We start from the raw sequence: 22,297 nt of genomic DNA, 5'->3' as shown, positions 1-22,297 counted from the left end.
TTTGCTTAGGGTGGAGCCAAGTCTCACTTGAGCCGTACGATCAATCAGTAGATTGGCCACAAACCGGTGGGTTCGTCCTGTCACTTCAATGGTTTGAAGGCTCGTGACTGCTACCTTGGGAGACACGTTGTCGAATGCCTGCCGTGTATCCAGGAACAAGGCCATGGTGGACAGCCTTCTGTTTTTGGCGTCGTCGATGACAGAGCAGAATTCGACAATGTTGTCCGCTGAGCTCAGGCCTCTCCTGAACCCAATCATACAGGATGGCAGGGCGCTGTTGGTGTCCAGGTACCAGTGTAGCCTAGCCTGCACCAGGCGTTCCATTAGTTTAGCCATGCAGTACGTGAGTGAGACAGGCCGGTATGACGATATCTGTTCATTGGGTTTGCTGGGCTTCAGTACAGGTAAGATCACTGCATGCTTAAAGGGTGTCGGAATGGCCCCCAACTTGCATACGTCGTTGATATGATCTAATAGACGAGACTTGGTAGGCCCCCTACGTTTTTGAGGGCCTGATAGGTAACCTTGTCTATGCCAGGTGAGTTTTTCTGCCGGCAGCGTTTGAGGGCATGGTTGAGTTCCGTGCCGGTGAAAGGGGCATCTATCTCGTATTCCGTTTCAGCAGCTGTGAGGGCGTCCATAGATCGTTGTGGTGGCTTGATGAGGACATCTGCGAAAGCTTCTGCAAGGCTCCCCATCGAGAGCGACTTCTGGGCTGCTAGTTTCTCGAATAGGCGGCATTTCTTAGTCTTTCCGGTAAGGCCATCGATTGTCCGCCAGACCAGTGATTTTAGTGTGCGGGGGTCCAGAGATTCGCAGAAAGAGGCCCAATGGCGTCTCTGGAGGCTGATCGTGTGTCAGCGGGCAACCGCAGTGATCCTTCGAAACGCCGTCAGGTGTGTATGGCATTGGGAATTGCGATACCGCCTTTGTGCTCGCCGTCGTGCTGCCAGCAGATTGAGGAGCATTTGGTCCGGGGCCGGGTCGCTGCGCCTGGTATTGACCGCTTTCGTTGCTGATGCGATGCATTGTGTGATGGCCTCCTCTATAGGGGTGGCAGTGGTTTCTAGGAGCTTTCCGTACATGTCCCAGAACACCACTCGATGCTGAGTCTTGCGGCTGTTTGTTGGCAGGCTTCCCCATCCATGGACGGCGATGAGAACGGGAAAGTGGTCGCTGCCCCATGTGTCTGGTTCGGCGCGCCACGATATTTGCGTGTCTTGTGAACGGAGACATAGATCTACAATGCTGTAGGTGTCCGGTGGCCGGAAAAACGTCGGAGAACCGTCGTTTGCGATACGAAGGTTAAGGTCTTCGATCACTTGCAGCAGTTCTTTCTCGCGCCTATCGGTGCGGTGACTGCCCCATGCCGTGTTGTGGTTGTTAAAGTCCCCGCAGATGACGAGTCGGCCGTTACAGATGCTGCGAATGTGGCGCAGGCATGCGGCAACGTCCACAAGTGAGGCCGGCTATATGTAGCCGGATACGATATCAATAGCTTGATTATTGTGGAAGATACGTGATCCGACGAATTCCCTGTGAGGGCCGGAAGCTGTGGTTAGGTTTAGTTAGTCGTGCATGAAGTCCTGCATACCAAGAGAGCTGCGTTCCCAGTAGGGAAGGTGCGAATGAATGGGCATGTGAGCTTCGTGTATCCGGTGACGCCTCCGCTTGCACCTATTCCACATTTACAGAGGGCGACGAAATTAAAAGGATGGCGTTTCAGCCTCAGCTGTAGTTCAGGCAACTTGCCGCGGGCGCTGTTACAGTTCCACTGCTGCAAGCTGGGGGGACGTTGTGCTGGTTTTGTGCTGCCCATGGCGGTTCTAGGGCTCAATGGGATGCTGTTTTGGCTCAAGCTGGGAACATGGCCAGGAGAGTATTTTCCAACGGGAGTACGAGGGATAGGAAATTACGTAGTCCCTCAGGCATCCAGGTGCAGCTGACAAGAGTCCTTAGTGTCAGGAAGGCGAGGCTGATGAACGTACCCAATGTCGACGCCGAACCTCAAGCTGGGAACATGGCCAGGAGAGTATTTTCCAACGGGAGTACGAGGGATATGAAGTTATGTAGTCCGTCAGGCATCCGCTGCAACTGACAAGAGTCCTTAGTGTCAGGAAGGCGAGGCTGATGAACGTACCCAGTGTCGACGCCGAACCCGAGTGTGTGGGCTGTCCCTCGTGGCTCGTGGTACAGCTGTTTGGTCGGTGAGCGGCTTCATGCTGTCGTGGGGGAGTTGTTTGTTTCCCGACCGGGGCAGTCGGCGGTTCCATGGTCTGTGTGGCATGGTCTGTGTCGCATGTGTCGGCGTAGAGCCACGAGTGACATACATCACTGTATGCAAGGTTACGCCCACGTGTTTGCTCCTGGCTGTTGTTCCTGGCTGGGTTTTGCCCGAATTGGGCGGTATCATTGTCCATGGCTAGTAGATCCTTGTGTTGTGATGGCGCTTGGAGTACTGTGCTCGGATAGCTTTCTTCGCCTCCTTAGCATGTACTTTGTGCTTCTGGCTGTACCTAAACAACGCCGTAGCTTCTTGCTTCACACGACAGCCGTGGTCTTTTGCTGTATGCCTTTGTCTGCAGTTCGAGCACTTCAATTCGGTGGATTCCGTGCAGGTTTGTGTGCTATCGCTGTCAGCGCAGTTGAGGCAGACCTCAGTGTCACTGTAAGACGTACTGGTGTGACCAAAACGTCCCCATTTCAGGCACTGGACGGGGCGACCCTTGTAAGCACTGAAAGAAAATTTTACTTTGCCGACGTGCACGAAAGGGGGTAGAGGGCCTCGAGTAAAAAGGATTTTAACCATCACTCCCTGTTTGCCAAGTCTGTGTACACTTGACACTGGCACCGTTGAACGGATGATTTCTGTTAGTTCCTCATCGCTGAGGAAGGTATCCTTTACCCTGATGACTAGAGAGGATGCGTCGGACGGGAGGGGAAGAAAAGCCCTGACTTGGTGTTGCACAAGCGGGAAATTCCGAGCAGCTTGTTCACTCCGCCGATGGTCATTGCGTCAACGGCGACAATGTTCTTAGTGCAGTTAACACGAACCTCAGAGATTTCGTTTGGGGCGTCAGATTCCAGATGCATTTCCAGCTTACGCAGTTGGATATTGGCCACAGTGTCACCCTTCTCCGAAGGGCGGAATAGGACGGTGCGGGTCGACGTGTACGTCAGGTATCCTGGGTTGCTCCTCACTGTTTCACACCTGGAGGACCGGATAGCCGCTGGTTGCAGCGACGGCGCTTTCCACGGTGTGCAGTGACGAAGCCACCGTACCGTTTCCACCGTCCGACATTGCTTCGTCGCTTGTGAATGAATCAGAGTCGTTGTCGCGGCGTTGAAGTTCCGCGGCAGTGAGTCCCATGTCGTTGTATCTAGTGCTGATACGTTTTTTGCAGCTCGGGGATCTGTGCTAGATGCTGTTTGCATCGAAGTAGCTGCACTTTTGAGCGCCTTCAGCCGCTCTTGGACGATGTCAGGTAATTCACTGGCTGCGTCCAGGACTTGGCTGTCGATAGCTCATAAAAGAGCTGTTTCACACTTAGGGGGTGGCCCAGGCTAGCTCGGCCGCTGTGGCAGGTGTGGGTTCTGCCAAGCTGGCCGCACTCGCAATTAAAATACTTTACAGCCCTGAGAAGGACTATTAAAGTGACAGTCGCATCCGGAAACGGGTCTATCAAATTGATACCATAATGTTCGGTATCGTTCATTGGTCTATTTGACCAATTTTCATGACTGAGAACTGCTTAGATATTAAATAAACGAATTTTAAATATCAGAGCCGCCTCCGCAGCCGCGGGGGTTCCAGCGGGACCGACATCAACGTCACGTATTTATCTAAGCGAACCAGAGGGCTGGCTGGGAGCAGTCGACCGTGTTGTTATTGTCTCCAAGTTCGTCTGCTCTGCTTTCGACACTTGTGAATAATGGGAAATTCGCTGACATTTAGTTCACGTCTTAAAGCTCCGAAATGATCATGTCAGGCGGTGCACGTTGTTGCGGTCCTGGTTATATGAAGACGCCCACAGCTAACCCAGAGGTGTTTCACGAGCCGAGGGACCGCGAGACGAAGCGAAAGTGGGGATGCAATTTCCTGTGCAAACCCTGACCTACGAGAAAAACTACGCCTCTGTTCTTCGCATTTTTCGGACGACGTCTACAGGTCCGCTGACATTAAGCGAACGCGCGTAGGGATTCCAGTAAAAAAGAAAGCGTTTGAGTTGACGCCGTGCCGATATCCACTGAACAAAGGCAACTATTTAGCATGCGATTGCCCGAGGTAAGTGACATTTCTTTCGCAGCGCAATGGGCAATAATGATTTGAAGATATGGTGCTACGACGACGCTTTCACGGAGTGTGTGCCAGCTAGGATGTACAGCGCGTCGTAAAACAATAAAATGAGCAGGGGCTCAGACACAAACCATTCGAGAAAGATATATAGCTGTTCCAACCTGCGCACTCAGTAGTATTCCATGACGCTTTTGCAGTTAAGATAACGTAAAATGCTGTATGTGCACACTTGGAACACACCCACTGGTTCAAATCGGTGCAGAATAAGTTGATTAGTTTCAGCTAGGGGCATTTGATCTTATTTATCGAATAAGATCAGTTGATCACATTAGAGGTAATTTTTCCCACAATAAAAAGTGCTTCAAATTGAATGAGGTTCCATCTATGGCACAGAGCATAAATAGTACTACCTTATTTGCATGAAATAATATTATTCTTGTTCAGAGCAATATTGGATTATCCCTGCTAAAACAGTAGACTGCATAAGGCAACATCTCCGCTGTAGAATCATCCAAATAGTATTATAGTGTCATTTTATCATGAATTGATGCCACATTACGATAACAATTACACTTTTCAGAAACCAACAATTGTTCGCAACCTTGCCTTGCAGATACACAGACCCACTTCCTGATGCCAAGTAGGGCAAGTCTCCCACCTTCTAGCACCCTCCAACATTGTGTCAGTCGTTCTTGGGGTATGCAGAGACGAGAACAGCTAAAAGTGTGCAGCTGGCATCCTTTGGCGATATCAGCTGTTCCACACCAGCACCTCGAGATCCTGATATAACAGCTGCGTCAACGTGGTGTGGTGAAGCATATGTTGTAGAAGCATAATTATTTGGCGATATTACTGCTGATGTTTGAAGGGAATTGCCTCAGGACGAGAGCCGCTGATATTTCGAACAGAGACTGTTCTTCTTCTGGGCACCATCCTTATCATTGGCATGGTATTTAAAGGGTTAGGTAACCCTTTAAATACCATGCCAATGATCCGTACGGTGCCTAGGAGAAATATCAGCGACTCTCGTCTTGAGGCAATTCCCTTTATACTTCCTTATACTGGTTCGCTGGATTTCTACCAGTCTACGTATTGCTGATGTTGTGCTGATGTTGTGTTATTTCGGAAAGGGGAAGCTCAGATCATGAGGGTCAGCCGGGCTGCACCAATGAAGATTAATTTGCTTTTGTCATGCTATACATGTCACATCACTGTGGCATGTATAGCATGGCAAAAACAAATTAATCTCCCTTGGTGCAGCCCGGCTGACCCTCAGGATCTGAGCTTACTTACGTCATAATAACAACAAGAGGCACATGGCTGGAAGCAACAACTGCCTGCAGTTGCGGCATCCAGAGCACATGGTCAAGCCAGCCCTGGGTAGAAAATAGGTCACTGGGAAGCACCCTCCTGTGCTCAGCCATTCTCTTTAGGGCATGAATGTTCCAAAGGCACTTCGCACGTTTGACATATGCAAGTGTCTACCCTGACGAAATCACATGCAGTATTTAAAGGCACAAAGCAGCATTTCTTATTTCGTGCTGTGAATGACACGAGTGCATTAATGTGGTACAACGTTGGACAGTACAAGTCTCATGCTCGTAACTGTTTCTATTTCATACATGTAATTAAGACTTAAGCACACTGAGAGGCAAAACTTTTATGCTGTCTTATGTGTCTTTTGTTGAGGTGCTGTTATACTCTGCACAGGGCCTGTACTTCTAATTCTCCCATCATGTTTGTTTAAATACTGTGGTAATGATGAGGATAGCGCACAGAAGGACAACAGTCAAATATAATGGTAGCTATCCTCAAGAGGCACTTTCCTTCACATTTCTCAACCAATTAGCTGTATTTTTTGCCAGTTTACATTGATGCAGAAAGATGTCCAAAGTAGCATAAAGGGAGAAATTGTTTCATAAACTACTTGTTATTGCGGACATATTTTTTATGAGTTAGTTGCTGTTTCGTTTGCCTCTCAGGGATGCGTTAGGTTGACCCAGCCCTGTGGACATCTGATGGGCATGCACCTTGGCTAGGCTGCTAGCTCTTGGTACATTAACCCATCCCACAAACAAATGCGGACCCAGGGCCCTGCACCTGAATGCATCACGGCGAAGTTGAACATGGTAGAGAACCCACAGGGACAAGTACAGCAAACACACACAGCATTCAACTAGCATCTGGTTTATTTGGACAAACACCCCTAGTCCAAATAAATCATCATCAGTGCACCCTCGGGAGGGTGCACTGATGATGTCTCCCGTATGGGAGACGAAACGTCTGAATAAATTGGTTAGTTTGTTATGTTAAGTCGGTGTTATTGTTTCCATATTGCATTATGATTCCCGGCTTTTGGAATATATTCCCAAATAAATCAGTTACTAGTTGAACACTCAGTGTTTCTTGTCTTTGTCCCTGTCCATTCTCCAAATAGTTAAGTCCAAACAGATATGCTCTATTGTTGCACTGTAAAGTTTTCAAGATGAAGCAAAATTTGAGTCATGCTTTGCTTATCCTTTTATTGTGCAGTTCAATGTACATCTACACAACATTACAGAGGTGAAACAAGACATGGACAGCAGGAATGAGACAGGTGTCAATGTTATGCTGCCTGACATGACTTACAACTGGACTGATCAGAAAGATTTACTTGCAGCTTGTTAGTTTACAACACGAGATTGCTGTGGAGCAAAAGGATGCAAAGAGGAGCAATTTATATGAAAGAAACCTGCATAAGATGGAATAAGTGTGCGAACACATGTACACACACATAATTTCCATGTCCTACGAATACAGGCAGTCATCTTCAACCAGCAAGAGACAGGGACACAAGCACGCGCAACAACACTATCTACTTCACTATAGCAGCTGCGTGACAGAATACAACAAAGACATATCTTTTATTTGAAGAAAAATTTAAGAACACAGGCGCAATACCTGGAAAATCTGGGATCTCTTCTGGAAAAACTGTGGGCAGCTTCTTCTAGTAATCTTTTACTTAGTTGATAGTAAAGCAACATGTTAGTAAAGTAAACATTTTCGAATAGAGTTGACTAATAAATATATTGAAATATTGATATATTGAAAGCAGATTGTCTTGATGTGTGTGTTCGTGTCTCTTCCTGTTAGAGGATGCTCGCTCAGTACAAACTACCCCACTTCGCAAGTTTGCTCCGAATACAGGCAAGTAGCAAAACTCATAGTGTCACCAATAAACTGCATTGTAAAAAATTGGTATCCATAGTAAGGTAAGTTATAACATATAAATGGAATATGTTATCCTTCTGAAACTGTTAGTACTCTCATATGGCGATTGGACGAGCAACAGCACATCCAGGTAGCCCCAGATCCAGCTGGTGAATCATATACACCTGTGAGAAAAAAATCCTTAAATCTGCTGTGTCAATTAAAAAGGGTAGAAGCACTAAAATATACCTTGTGCCATGAGAGACAACCAAGCTAAACTCTACACAGGATATAAGCATGAAGCAACCTATATACAAAGTATGCCACTAAAGTGTGTTTGGTGTGTGTGTGTGTGACTCTTCCTAGTGTTTGTCCTGTGCAGCTAACATCGTAGTCCAACATGCCCAACAAGATGTTTCACGTAATATAATAAGCAGGGTGGGACTGGTTCAAATGAGATGCTTTTCTGAATGCAGGCGATAAAAAGTGGGGTGCTAGTTGTGGAGAAACATGCATTCGTGTGAAATACAACAGAAAAGGAAGAGCTAGACGCAAGATTTGATACGGAACTTCTAGCGATGGTTGCGAGATTTCTAGCTGTCTAGCTATCGTTTGAAAGTGATACCCAGTGCTCCTCAAAGAAATTGAAAAAGCCATGTTACTGTACCTGTTGTCTGTTGGAGCAGGAAGTTGCAGCCGGTAGCATAGGTTGGGCAAAAAGGAGGATGCTCCGTAATGCACTAGAACAATGTGCTAGTGCAGAGCGTCACCAGGCGCACTGCACGGCAACACAGTACATGTTCGGCTCTTCTGATTGCAAAACCCGCAGAGGCAGCTGTTGGGTTGTTGATTTTGAAGTGGGCGTCTGTGGAACACTGAAACGAGTAGCTGCTGGTAACTGACGAACGGCGTGTGATCGTCGCGACCATTTTCGTCTCGATATCTCTAGTATACAGTGACGTTGCAACGGATCCGTAGAATAAGGATCATTGTCCTCTATTACGGCATCACTGCTGTCCTCGCGAGGAAATCTCTGGATAGCGACGACAGGTAACATTCGCTCGCATCGGACATGTTGACATCCAAATGCCTTGCAGAGCTTGCAGGCGACGGCGGATCAAAAGCGTCCCGGTCCAGATTCTGAAGGCCGCACCCTGATTGGTTCTTAGATAAATACGTTTCCACACTTTTTGAGAGAGGGATTAGCGGAATACAACAACATCCGTCGTCTGCTCTTGTCGTGTATTCCATCGAATAACAGCCGAACAACGCCACTATTTGGTGTGGGGTTTTCGATGGCGTGTTCAGCAGTCCATAAGGAATAAAATGACACGAAAGTTTCGAAATCGCCCGAAACGGATGCGACTGTCACTTTAAAAGAAATGAACGCGAGGGCGGAAGTCGCGCATCGGCGGAGCCTCTGTACGAAGCTACCGACCTTGAGGAGCGCTGCAGACAGCGCGGTCACGTGGTGCGTCTGGAGACCTGGGAGGAGACTACCAGAGGGATGACTGGCCTTGAGAAGCAAGAAGCAGAGGAGCGTCCGTTCACTTCGAAAGACGAGACAAAAATGAGAGGAATACCCGTTTGGCGTTTCCCTTCTCAAATCGCACGTCGCTTGATGCAAGCCTTGCTTTTTAGGGAATGGTACGCGGGAACTCGATTCGCTGCTTCCCCGCCGGGCTCAGTCGCGCCGTGAGCGGCGCGCCATTGGTGCGCTTTCTCCGCCACGTGACAGTCACGTCTGCCACGTCTGCAGAAGTCCAGAATGCCGGCGCCGCAAAATGCTCGCATGAATGAGGCTCGTGCATCGACGTCAGCGCAACGTCACGCCGTCACGTGACTCGGGAAAACTTTTCGCGCAGTGCCATTGCAGTACTGGACACGCTTTCACAAAGTTTGTGGTTTGAGGCAACACAACGCGATGGCGCGATGCTCGATCGCATCTATTTTTGCGTCCAAACACAGCTGCGCACACCTGGATGCAGTTTGCGAAGCAGAAGTGGATCCACTGCCAATTATCATAGTAAAGGGATACCTAACGCGAAAGGGACTCTTCGTTATGGGAACGCATAAGTCCTTGCCTGAGAGGTGGGTACACTGTGCAGTTTTGTCAGTGAGTAGTGATTGCATTGCTGTGAAATTTTAAATGTGCTTCAGGCTTCGTGCTTAAGTGGAGCAAGAGACCGCTTCGGGAAACGGCGAAAACATGGCGCCCCAAGGCGACATACAGGATGAACGACGTTCCGAATGACAGCGAGTTTCAGTCGATTGTTGCTTCACCCGTGGCATTGCAAAGCTTCACCAACACAACTCTGATGGAGTACTTTGTCTTCAGGAAGCTAGAAGCTAGGATACAAGCTGACTACAAAAGTACGTATTCGACTGCATTATGACCGACTTCGAAACGTAGTAGTTTCCAGACATAGGTATGAACGAAAAGTCGCTGGCGCTCTCCAAAGGAAAACATGGATTTGCCGTGAAGCAAGCTGTGAAAGGGTCACGGATCTTCATTGGAGCCTCATGCAAGGCAGAAATGAAGAAAACGGTGGTGTACCGGTTGCTATACTGTGCTACGAGACCTCGGGAAGCGTCCTATACGGACAATGCACCTGCAAAGCTGGTGCGAAGCCAACTTCTTGTAAGCATCTTGGAGCATTGTGCTGCTTACTAGAGGATTATTTCAGGTACAAAATTTCCATCCATAAATTATAATTAGAGAAAGCTAATTAATTTGTATTGAAACGTTTCCTCTGTATTCTGCGCGACAACATTTAGAAGAAATAGTTGGTGTAAAAATTGTTGATTGTTTTAAAACTTGTTTTCACCGAAGAAATCGTCCTACCAGAAAAGAAAGAGAAAAGGAAAAGCGTAAGCATATGAAGAAAAGGTGAAACTCAGCAGCTTCATATAACTTTTAAGGTTAACTCAAATGTCGTCATAGCAGCACGGGACAACTGTGTTATCCTCCTTAGGTCAGCAACTGCAGTGTGGAGGTAGGCAACGTTTGAAGTGGTGGCATAAGAAGGTTAGGTGAACGTGGTGCAACTCCACCAGGGAAAGATCTGCACTGATGTCATATTCGCATGACTTTCTGACGTCCCCCTAACGCACTGTCTATCTTCGCAGTACTGATGAATGTAGAATAAGGTCAAAGCACTAAAAAACAAAAAAAAAGCTGAAAAATGTTAAATGCAGGTTTGCAAAAGTATGTCATGCTACAGAATTATTCATGAATTGACTTTTGCTTCTTTTTGCAGACAAGGGCTCCAGGTTGCCCCAACAGAGACACTACAGAAGTGGCACCAGCCTAATGCCATCAGATGTGGTCCTACGATGGTAAAAGACATTATGATTAGTGAGAATGCACTGCCCTCCACACTGAGCATCGTGTGATCCCTGCATTGAGCATCGTGTGTGACATCCCTGACGTGTTAGGAAATGAGCTTTCGTTGTTTGTTAAAGCTATGGGGGAAGAGACAATGTTTTCTCGGTGCCTGTTCCCTGAAATGAGAGCATATGACTCTCCCCCTCTAAGATTACCTTTGAGCGAGTCCAATGTACAGCACACAAACTCATTGCAGACACAGTGTGGCATGCAGTGTTTCATGTTTTACCACAAAACTGTAGACTTGAACCAAAAAGAGTGTGAAGCACTGGAAGAGCGTAGACGTGGGCAGGCTCTAGTTCCAGAATGGAAGCAACAGAGAAGATATAGACTAACGGCTTGAAATTTTGGAAGAGTTTACACCAGAGTATCAGATTTTATGTCCCTAGCATTGTCACTTGCTAAGCCACAAGATGTGAGCCACCTGCCACCTGTCAGACATGGAACACAAACAGTGAAATTTGCCAAGTTAGGACTTGCCGACAGGCTGAGCCTTAGCAAGGTTTATGACTGTGGTCTATTTGTCAATCCGAAGTGTCCATATCTTGCGGCATCTCCTGATTGGTCATTGTAGATGGGGAGCCAGTACTCATAGACTGCAAGGCATTGTTTTGCAGTAGAGGGAAGACTGTGCAAGAAACTGTGCTACAAGGAGCATCACACTATCTAGAACAAAGGGACGGCTCTCTGAAGTTGAAAACCCAACATCCTTACTGCCTTCAAATTCACTGTCAAATGGCACTGACAGAAGTGCAAAAATGCTATTCTGTTGTCATTGCTGACTTGCTCAAGAAGCTATTTATTGAGGAGATAAAATTTGATTTAAGTTTGTGGACCTTCATGCTTCCAAAACTCAGAGATTTTTACTTTCAGTATTACCTGACGTTTTTAGCAGATGAGCAGTAAATGTAAGACTCCAGGGATTCGCGCTCTATCTCACACTGTATCGTACCTGACTGTTCCTGTATACTTGGGCCATTTTCATGTTTTCATGCAGTCTTACTACCTGCTTTGTTCTAGTCATGTGGCACTTGTAGTAAAAAGTTTCTGGGAATGTTCATGTGGCAAATTAGAATGAATAAATCTCACAGATGACATCTTGCACACATGCTTTTATTGCCATTGAAAGCTGTTACATCATTTCTGCACATTAAAAAGACACCAATGGCTCACCAGCATTGCACAAGAATGCACAAATGTAGAACACCTTTTCTGCCTCATATAGCATTTTTATCCCAATTTGAGCAATAAAGTAGTGGAATGTTTTTATGCTTCCAATCGCCCTTTCAACGTGTATTCTATGATGTGCCACATTGCGTGTCTTCAGCACATCAGAATGGCTAAATTGGCGTCAGCCATCCCACAAGGGAGGCGTCACTAACTTCCACTTTTTTTTTTTCATTCACTACAAATTCATGTCACAGTCACCAAGAATGGTCATGAGACCCGATTCTCGAAATAAATGTTTGCCTGAAGTGGCCCCATCATACAAATCAGAAATGAAAGAAACAGCTCCAGCTGGTGTAATACCCACAAGGGCTTTAAGCGTGTTAGCATTCTTGTAGTTCGACCAAGTCTGCTGCTGTGCGACAGGCTTTGTTGGCTGCTGTACCTCCATTTCCGTTCAATCTATGATAACACGACACCTCGGAAAGTTATTGACAAATGGTGCTGGCATACTTGGCCATAAATTCACAGATTTTACTCTCCTGTACATTCGTTCGATCCAGTAGGATAAAATTCTTGATAGTGTGGACCTGTCTATCATAAAACGCTGCGACAAGTCGTACTGTGTGCAGCCCAGCCGAAATGTTATCAAGACTAAAAATATTTCATATTCAACAGAAAGCTTACTGATTTCACTCACTTTGCCACACTGGACAAGTGCACAAAACACACTGAACTGCCTGATGTTGTGCATCCCCGTATAGTACTTAATTGCCCGAGTATCATTACAGAACCTCCCAATTCCCCATTTGGCAAGCGATAGTTCCTTTTTGAGAGACTATTATCTCCTCTCTGGCAGCAATCTGACATGCGAGTGGTGGGATTACGTCAATGCCTGTCTGGCAAGCCTTTGAAAATGTAATCTGTTGAGGTTCCGAGGGGCCGTCGACTTCCTCCCAGGCATCTTCAGTGCAGAATCCTGAGGTGGAATCCTGTGTGGTAACTGTAGTAGTGTCCAGTCCTCTGGGCTTAGGTGCAGGGCGTGACTTCGGTTTCTGAAGAGCATTTTTTTCATTTTACACAATAACTTATAACTTTTTTTTGTCTCCTGGTGTGATCCAACAAGATTTCCATTACTACTGCTACAGTATGTGGCGATAATGTAAAAAATTGGCCTCCCGTTACTGCAGACAAATCACCTTACAGAAGGGGAATTTCCTGGGGACAGCATCTTGGCGGAGCTTTACTTGCCCAAAATGTTCGATGAGGCAATCCTCCTCAAAGTGAGCTGAACAGATTTGACTGCTGGCTTTTGGCACGAAACGTTTGCGGTTTATTTTGATTAGCCACACTTTTAGTCTCTTCTTATATCTCAAAGGAAAGCTGGACAGATGCAAGCCAGAAATCCCCTGAAACATAATGACATAATGATCAATTTGTAAAGAAAGAGCGCTAAGTATATTTCGAACAATATAAGAAACTGTGAATTTAAATAAATTATGTGCTCTGAAGTTTAACTGCGGAATTGATAGGGTACCTATTACCTAGCTCTTTTGACCCTACTATTAGATTACTACTAGTGCACCGTTCAAGATTTGCGAAAGAATAAAACACAATCACTGCCTTTTAGCCCATTCTAGCGCGAATACGATCTGTGTTTCCAAATTAAGCCGGTGCACACCAAAACGGGCAAGAGATTTTACGCGCGGTCTTCTGCTGCCCAAACAGTCTCGTAAGTCTGAGTTCTAAAGTGCCAGAACACGTAATTGAAATGTATGAACTGCGAGTGTGTGTACTTACGCTTTGGCTTGAATTGAGGCATCCTGGGACTGCGCAGTATCGTGGCATATGTACTGAAAACAACAGAGCATGCGACCTAACAAGCTGCGTCTTGCATACTCCGCAAACGCGGCGTCCGGACTGTTTTCCCGAGTCACGTGACACTCGCATTGCCTGACGTCAGGTGCACGAGCCTCATTGCTTGGTCTTTGGCTTGCTCGCGGGGCTAGGTCACGGCTTGCTACACTGTAAAAAATTGCTGTGATTTCTACGGTGGATTATCATTTTTTTGCGACGGTGCATTTCCGTAATCGCAAATACGGCCAAATCGCTGTAAAAGAATGTGGATCCGAGCGCCACCACACGGCGTCTCCGCGAAACACAGCGAGTTACTGTTGGGAGCCCGTAAAGTGTTCCCGTCTGCCGTGCCCCGCATAGTTTCGAATTAGTCAATAGACTTGGAGGTAAAACGCCAACAAATGGAACGAATATTCACTAATTGTAGCGTTATTTTTGTGCAATGTGAGACGTACGGAATGTTGTATACGTCCTCTAGTCCGTGAATCGCCGTGACAGTGTGTGACAGTGTGACTGATTCGGCTCTCTGCGTACTTGCTCGTTGGCATAATTGTTCGCTCGTGTGTTTTGCGATGTTCGCTTTGAAACACATTCGTGAGTTCAGGGTTTTTGTGCGTCATATTGACTACTGTAGAGAAGCACTCGAGGTCGCGAAAATAGCGACACTGTACCTCTGCATTTCTTGAAGCGTCTCGTTCGTACGTCTCCGTCGGTTTGGTTGTTCATACGTGTGTTTTGCGATGTTTGCTTGCAAGCACTGTTCCTGTGACTTTGGGACTATTGTACGTTACGTTGAAGACTGCAGAGAAGCACACGAAGCCACGAAAATACCGTGCTGTCATGTTTCATGTTCGTATAAGACGACGACGTACTTAGCGCTCGGATACCACATTTTGAGGTGTCACAAAAGCGCTTTATGAGGTCGACAACCTCGTACAGACCTGCTGTCAGCAAGCAGTAATGTCTGCAGTGTGCCTTCTTGTTCTCGTTCGTTCGAGACGACAGCAGAGACTGTATCGCACTTGAAACGGCACATTCACGAAGGACAGGAAATCGAGCGTCCATATTATGACTGCCAGAGTAAATTTCGTGTTCTGTCGTCATTTTCTGTTCATATTAGCAGAAAGCATAGACCTGCGCAAGGGATAAGGGTCCCAGACTTAGTAAACACAACACAAGTGGGGGATCCACCACCATGCACCAGCTGTAAAGTGCAGGAAGGGTTGCCAACTTGAAATCAGCTGAGTTGCTCCACTGAGGGAGCTCAAAGGGACGTCATCAGCAGACCTGTAAAAATTACTTTTCCAAAGTAATTGAATTACGATTACAATTACATGTTCACAAAAGTAGTTAAATTACAGTTACAATTACTCATTTTCTATTGTAATTCAATTACGATTACAAGTACTGAAAAAGTAATTGCATTGCGCAGAGTTACATTCCCAAAGTTGGCTGCAACGGGCAAACGACGTGCAAACTGCAAGATTTGACGTACACATTTATTGCGCATGTTCTGAAAGATGGTGGTAGTTGTGCTTGTGGTAGAAAAACAAGTTAGAGAAGTCTTACACAAGGGCAAGTCTCTTGCCATGTTAAAGAAACACCGAACATCACAGTCAAAAGGGTTTATTTCTTCAGGTATGTGAACAAAGTGCAGATCATGAGTGCAGCTTGTAACGTTCATTGGCTTTCAAGAGTAAGGTATTCCCAGAGTTCTTGTCTGTGAGGCTGCCACGTCTCCTCGTCCAACCAGACCACCAACCGAAAACAGACGCTCCACTGGTGCACTGCTGGGCAGCCAAACGTTGTACTTCATGAACACCTCGAGCACACAAGGAAGATCTTTCAAGCACTCTAACGACTCTGAAGTGCGGGTAGATACCTACAATTCGTACTCCTTTTCCCATGGCGCAAGAGTTTTTCTCCTTCCACCTTCAAATGTAAAAAATCTGTACCGAAAAATGTACCGATCTGAATCGAGTCTTTGGGTCATCACTGTGAAAAAAAAGGAAAAAAAAGGGTGTGGAAGTGACCCAAACTTTAAGCATTGGGCCTTCCCAGATAGCGTTCAAAGTAATTCCGAAAGTAATTCAAAATGCGTTACGCGTTACTTGTAAAAGTAATTCAGTTACAGTTACAATTACATAAAACCTAATGTAATTCCGGAAGTAATTAATTACTAAGAAAGTAATTAATTACAATAATTCAATTACTTGTAATTAATTACTTTGCATGTCTGATCATCAGTGACTTAAGACGCAATGTGGAAGACAGTATTGCATTATTTTACCTTAAATTGCAAGCAAAGGTACTTGTTCCACCTTCCACAATACAGTGTATAGTTGATGAGTTGAAGAATGTCCACAAATTGAATTTGTCCTGCATTTCTGCATCTGTTGAAGAGACCTTCGAGAACGAAGAGAATGTTGGAAGGCATTCCATCCTAGAAGCGATGAGAAGTGGGGACATATTCGGCGAAATGCATTCAACAACATTCGCTACTACACATTCTCGCACTGCATACTTAAAAGAAAAATTCCCTCTAGTTGAGCCAGCGGACATTTTGCTTGGGGGTAACAGTAGTCAGAAGCAGTACTTTGCATAGTATATTCCCATAAAAGACACGCTTTGTCATCTACTTTCAAACCATACTGTTCTCGAAGCTGTGAGACAACCAGTGGAGAAAATTGGAGACGAACTTGAAGACATAACCGATGTAACAGTGTATGAATCGAATCCGTTCTTTCGTAATGAGGATAGTTCAAGGAATCTGGAGATATTGCTGTATCAAGATGCATTGGAAATGGCGAATCCACTGGGCCCAGCCAAAAAAAAAAAAAAAGCATAAGATTGTTGGTGTATACTTTACACTTGGTAACTTTCGGAAGCGTCTCCGGTCTACACGTGATCATCTCCAATTGGCACTCCTCTCTCGTGAATGTCACATGAAGGAGGATTGGAGCAGAAAAAGTGTTTGCAACGCTTGTAAATGACCTAAAGGACTTAGAAGAGATTGGTATTCCTGTTTGAGAGGTGTGTTTCGAAGGCAGTCTCTGCATCTATTGGTGGCTTTGTGGAAAGCTTCAGCAGGCCTCTTAACTTCTGTCGCTTCTGCACCGTTATCCGTGACTATTTCCAGAGGAATCCTGAGAAGCTTTTGTTCTGCAGACTATCAACAACTATAACACATCGCTCCAACAAGTCGACGCCGACGGCAGCATTTTTGAAGGCATAAAGAGTAACAGCTGCTTCAATGAGCTGCGCTTTTTTCATGTGTGTGCCCCTGGGCTTCCCCCATGTCTGGGACATGACCTTTTCGAAGGTATTGTTGCGAGCGACCTTGCACTCTACATCAGACACTTTGTGAGGGTCTGTAAGTGGTTTTCGTATCAGAAGCTTAATTCCATAATTTTGATTGTTGAGTATAGGGGTTCTGACTCAAACAGCAAATCTCATGAGGTGTTGGACAACGGCAAAAAAAAAAAAAGTGCTGGAACAGCCGCATCAACTTGTACATTGCTTCGGCCCTTGCCTATATTTGTAGGTCAGTACGTGCAGGATTTTGAAGACCCTGTCTGGTGTGCGTTGGTAAGCTTGAGAAGGATAGTGGACACTATTTGTTCAAGTTGCGTACAGAAGAGCACCATAGCATATCTTCAAGTACTCATTGAAGGATACCTCTATGACAGAAAAGAGCTTTTTCAATTGTCTCCACTCCTGCCAAAACACCAGTACCTGCTCCACTATCCTCGTCTGATCATTGAGTCCGGACCGCTGATTAACTTATGGACAATGCGTTTCGAAAGCAAGCATTCTTATTTTAAGCACTGTGTCCGCAAATTGAAGAACTTTAAATCCCTGTGCAAGACATTGGCACGTAAACACCAAATGCTGCAATCATACCTGCTCAGTGACACATTCTTTGAGCCTACTGTTGTTGTCAGAGGAGGGCTACAGCTAGACTTGTCAGCCTACTGCGAGTACATTAAGTCATGCATTGTAGCTTCCGGAATTGACGAATTCAACAGCATTGTAACAAATGAAGTGACTTACAAAGGAACTGCATACACTGAAGGCTTGTTCGTTGCAGTTAAAGTGAGCGCAAAAATCTTGTTTCTGGAAGAATTGTTCTGATAATTGGTACTGCAGGCACTGATGTTTTCTTTGTTGTGAAACTGCATGAAGCCGTTTCTCAGTGGCATTTGGGCATCTATGCAGCGCACGATTTGTCAGAGTACAAATGCGTGAATGTGAAATCGCTTGCTGATTTCCATCCACTTCCGTCGTATGCACTATGTGGGAAAATGTGCACATCCCCAAAGCACTTCATTGTCATCAAGTGATTTTCTTGTGTCTGCCAAGCTACTTTGTCTAGAAATAAAGTGGATTCTTCGTCCTGCTCTATCACGCACGCTGTGCTACAAAAACAGCGAAGTTTCACTTATATCTTGTGTTCGCTAATCTCCACATGCAGATAGTACACTGATTATCGTTAAGTCCGTGACTGTGAATACGCGATAAGTTGGCGGTCGACTTGTCTTGAGCTTCGTAATGTACGGAATACCTTGTCCACATTTGTACTGTCAAGATGTCGTATAGTGACAGAATGCATTATTTCAATAATGCTGCATTCCAGCTTCTTCTACGAAAGCATTCCTGGGAGCACTAACAGGGTATGTAATACCATGTTTCAATTTTGTCAGGAGTTCGCTGGTGCTTTGTACAGATGAGGCGCAATTTGGTTGAATACGATGTTATAAATCGTGCTTAAATTTTTTACAGATGGACATGATTGAACTTGAAGTTTCAGTGGCTCTGCCGGGACTTTCAGAAAATGAGATTAGCACTATAGTTCGAACATTGAGAGAGCTTGGTGTTGAAGCACCAAGTGATTTGAAATTTGTCGAAGAAGTGGTCTTCAGGGTGTGCTGCGACCAATTCAAACCCAAAGAGTTTTGCCTACAGTTAAAAGGACAGGTAAAATGTATAAATTATAGTGTGTAAAATCTATAACTTTTGCAGTATGTACTGAAATTCCTTATAAAAGTTGTGCATGTGTCGAAGTGTTCAAAATATTATGTTTGATGTCATGTCATTGACGTGTCATGCTTCATAAACCGTATGTTGCACAATTACGGCCTTTATGCATCTTTGAAAGTTTGAGATAAGTAAGAAGTAGCTCTCACTGCAAACAAGAAACAGTTGAAAAGCATTTGCATTTAGTGTTTTTGTAAGTGGATATATTCAAACTGAATGCGTCCCGTGGCAGTGGATTGCTGCTTCTGCAGCAATTGAACTTTTTCTGCATGTTTTTTGTTTTTCACTGTTCTTGCAGCGTGTCAGATGCCTTTGCAAACGTGTCCTTCTATGTTGTAACAGCCTCAGAACATCAGTTCTCTCATGTTCAATGCTCCCTGTCAAAACCCAGTGTGCGCTTTGCCATCCAGTAGACTTCATACCCGTTTTGCAGCATTTTTGAATTTCTGATGTAACTATTGCCCTAAATACCAAACCTCTCAGTTGTCTACGCGGGAGGCCTTCTGCTCAACGTGTCAAACTGTGAAAAATTTTAAAAATGAATTATCTGAAAATGCTCTCCCCTTGCACATGCCCCTAATATCCCAATCTTGCAACGCCTTCCAACACTTTAACGACAATACAGTATTCCTTTTGTGAAAGGGGGTCACATTATATGGCTGTAGGCAGTGTATTGTAGAGAGCAAGTCGGCATAGCTATCCATTTCTAATAAATGTTTACACTGAAAATTCCTGCAGGGCAGACGACAATTGTGCTACAGAGGCAAATTCATCTACAAGTACTCTGGAGTCCTGCTCCACCACTTCTCTCCCTGCACCAAGCTTGTCAATCAACCTCACTCAGCAGCAACAATGTCAAATCCCTTCAGTATCTCCTGAACAAGCAGCTTCAACAAATGTTACTGCTTCCAACACTGACCCAAATTTGGCCGTGAATTTCCACGTTCCATGGAACAGGATGTCTCCTGCTCGAATGTTAGCTTTGAAGAAAAAGGAGCGCCCTTCAAGTAGATTACGGCGGGAAATGATCAGAATAATAGTCAGTCATGCCATGAGAATGTGTGAGCGCCCTTTGAGAAAGCAGTGCGAAATTATTGCTCGTCAAATTGTGCAACAGTACCCATCATCCTTGCAGGACGCTTTTGATGGCACAGTAGTCGACACAGGGCACGACTCCCTGCTTAACCAACTTGTTTTTGGAACCGAGAACTGTACCCGTTCGAGGGGTGACACACCCGAAACAAAAGGACGCCAGAAAAAATCAGGCCCGTATGGTTGCATCAGGGATGCTTCAACTGAAGAAGTTGATGAAGAGCGTATGGTAGAAAAAAAAAGATATTCTAAAATCTTGGTACAGAAACAGTGAAGGCGAGGGGCACAAAGTCATTCAAGAACTTAAGTCCACTTACCCACTGCAGCGCAAAATGATCAAGCCAAAAATGACGACGCGTGTACTTATGTCGGAGTGGAAGTATTTGTTCACACCAGAAGGAAAGTTTACGCACTTCCAACTAGTGATGTGTCGTTCGTGGACGAACCCTTCAAATTGAACTAGTCATTCGGGTGAACTGAACGAACTAGTCCAACAACAAGGAAAACATTAGTTTCGCAGTTCAGTTCATTTGGGCCTCTCAGACACACACAACATATACGCTTTGATACGCTAGTCACTGAAGCTAGTCTCACATCTGCGCCATCTATGAACGTTTTGTAAAACTAACAAAGCGCATGCGCGCAAGAAGAGGGGCGGGCGGGAGAACACCACTGTGGCCACTGTGCATACGAGTGTTGTGCGAAACGCTGTGGCCTTTCTTTTTCTTAATAAACATATCCCCCCCCCCCCCGCTGTGGCCTTGAGTGGCTGTGACGCTGCGCTCTAGTGGACTGTATGAAGGTGTGAAGGTATTGAACTGGATGAACTAAAGAACTAAACGATGCCGCGGGTCGTTTTGAAGTACTCGCGGGCCTGCCGTTGCATGTCAGAGCTTTTGCTCGTCCACAGCGCATGCGCTTGAGGAACAGCGCGGGCGGCGCGGGGAAGGAGAGCTTCAAGTGGACTGTATGAAGGTGTGAAGGAACTGGACTGGATGAACTAAAGAACTAAACGATGCCGCGGGTCGTTTTGAAGTACTCGCAGGGCCTGCCGTTGCCTGTCAGAGCTTTTGCTCGTCCACAGCGCATGCGCTTGTGGAACAACGCGGGCGGCGCGGGGAAGGAGAGCCTCAAGTGGACTCTATGAAGGTGTGAAGGAACTGGACTGGATGAATGAAAGAACTAAACGATGGCGCGGGTCGTTTTGAAGTACTCGCAGGGCCTGCCGTTGCCTGTCAGAGCTGTTGCTCGTCTACAGCGCATGCGCTTCGGGAAAAGGGTGGGTGGCGGGGGCAGGGAGAGCCAGCGGAGCGGCTTTGAACGCCGTATGGAGTGAAGTACTTTGGGCAAGTGAACTATATGAACGACGAACGCTGAAGAAGAGTCAATCTTTTAGATGTTTCGCGCTGAGATGCGCTGAACTCCCCCTGGCAGTTGTGAACTGCTACTGGCGCCGTTGTTCTCACTTCGGGCTGACTGCTTCTGGCTGGCACGCTCTGGATCGGTCACGCTATTTTCGCAGCAATACACTGCAAACTTCCCAATTTTTTCTCCACAACGCTAGACGTTGTACTTTTCTTCAAGCTCTCTCACACATTTGAATGAAATGAGTTGAAACTGGAGTTACTCTATCACACTTCTGTGTTCTCAAGCTCGCAGCAAGCAGCCGTAAGTGATCAGAAAAACAAGATTGTAACATTGAACGACAACGGCACATTGCATATTGTTCTGTGCATTACTTTTCTCGTTAAAAATATACGTAGAAAATTCAAGCAAAATAAAAAAGCGACCTAAAAGATTGCGTTTGTTATGTTGATGTGCTCGAACCTTTGGAAAACTGAATTGCAAGATCATTTTGTTGTACCTCGCTCTTGGTCGAGCCACTTTAAAGTTTGGGACTATATATTACTGGATTGTGTTTAATTGCGAACAGGTGAATGAATGAACTATTCTTTTAGACAGTGAAGTGAACTGAACTAAATGAAGTAGTTCACAAAAGTGAACTGACTTGCCCATCACTACTTCCAACTGCTTGTAGGCGTAGATATAGGGCGCGTGCTCCCTATATCTCTGAGTGAGAAAGGAGCCAACGTACTGAACTTCTCCAAGAAAGAGTCACAGAAAACAGACACTGTTGCACGAATACTGCTAGAGCAACAGGAAGCACCAAGTCCAGCTCCTCAGAGTGAAGCACTTGCGGTGACCCTCCTCCTGCTGCACTACCTGGATGAGGCCGAAGATGGTGTCCTGACTGTTCGTAGTGTAAGTTT

At 45.8% G+C, this 22,297-nt stretch overlaps 1 protein-coding gene across 1 annotated transcript in view; it reads right to left on the bottom strand.

The window, feature by feature from the left end:
- Positions 1-22,297, bottom strand: part of LOC135392280 (uncharacterized) — a 117,106-nt gene that overhangs the window by 76,098 nt on the left and 18,711 nt on the right. The window lies entirely within an intron of this gene.

Source organism: Ornithodoros turicata, chromosome 1 (assembly GCF_037126465.1).
Source record: "Ornithodoros turicata isolate Travis chromosome 1, ASM3712646v1, whole genome shotgun sequence".
NCBI classification, from domain to species: domain Eukaryota; kingdom Metazoa; phylum Arthropoda; class Arachnida; order Ixodida; family Argasidae; genus Ornithodoros; species Ornithodoros turicata.
Note: the sequence above shows the minus strand (reverse complement) of the source record. Positions and strands in the feature narration are given on the sequence as shown.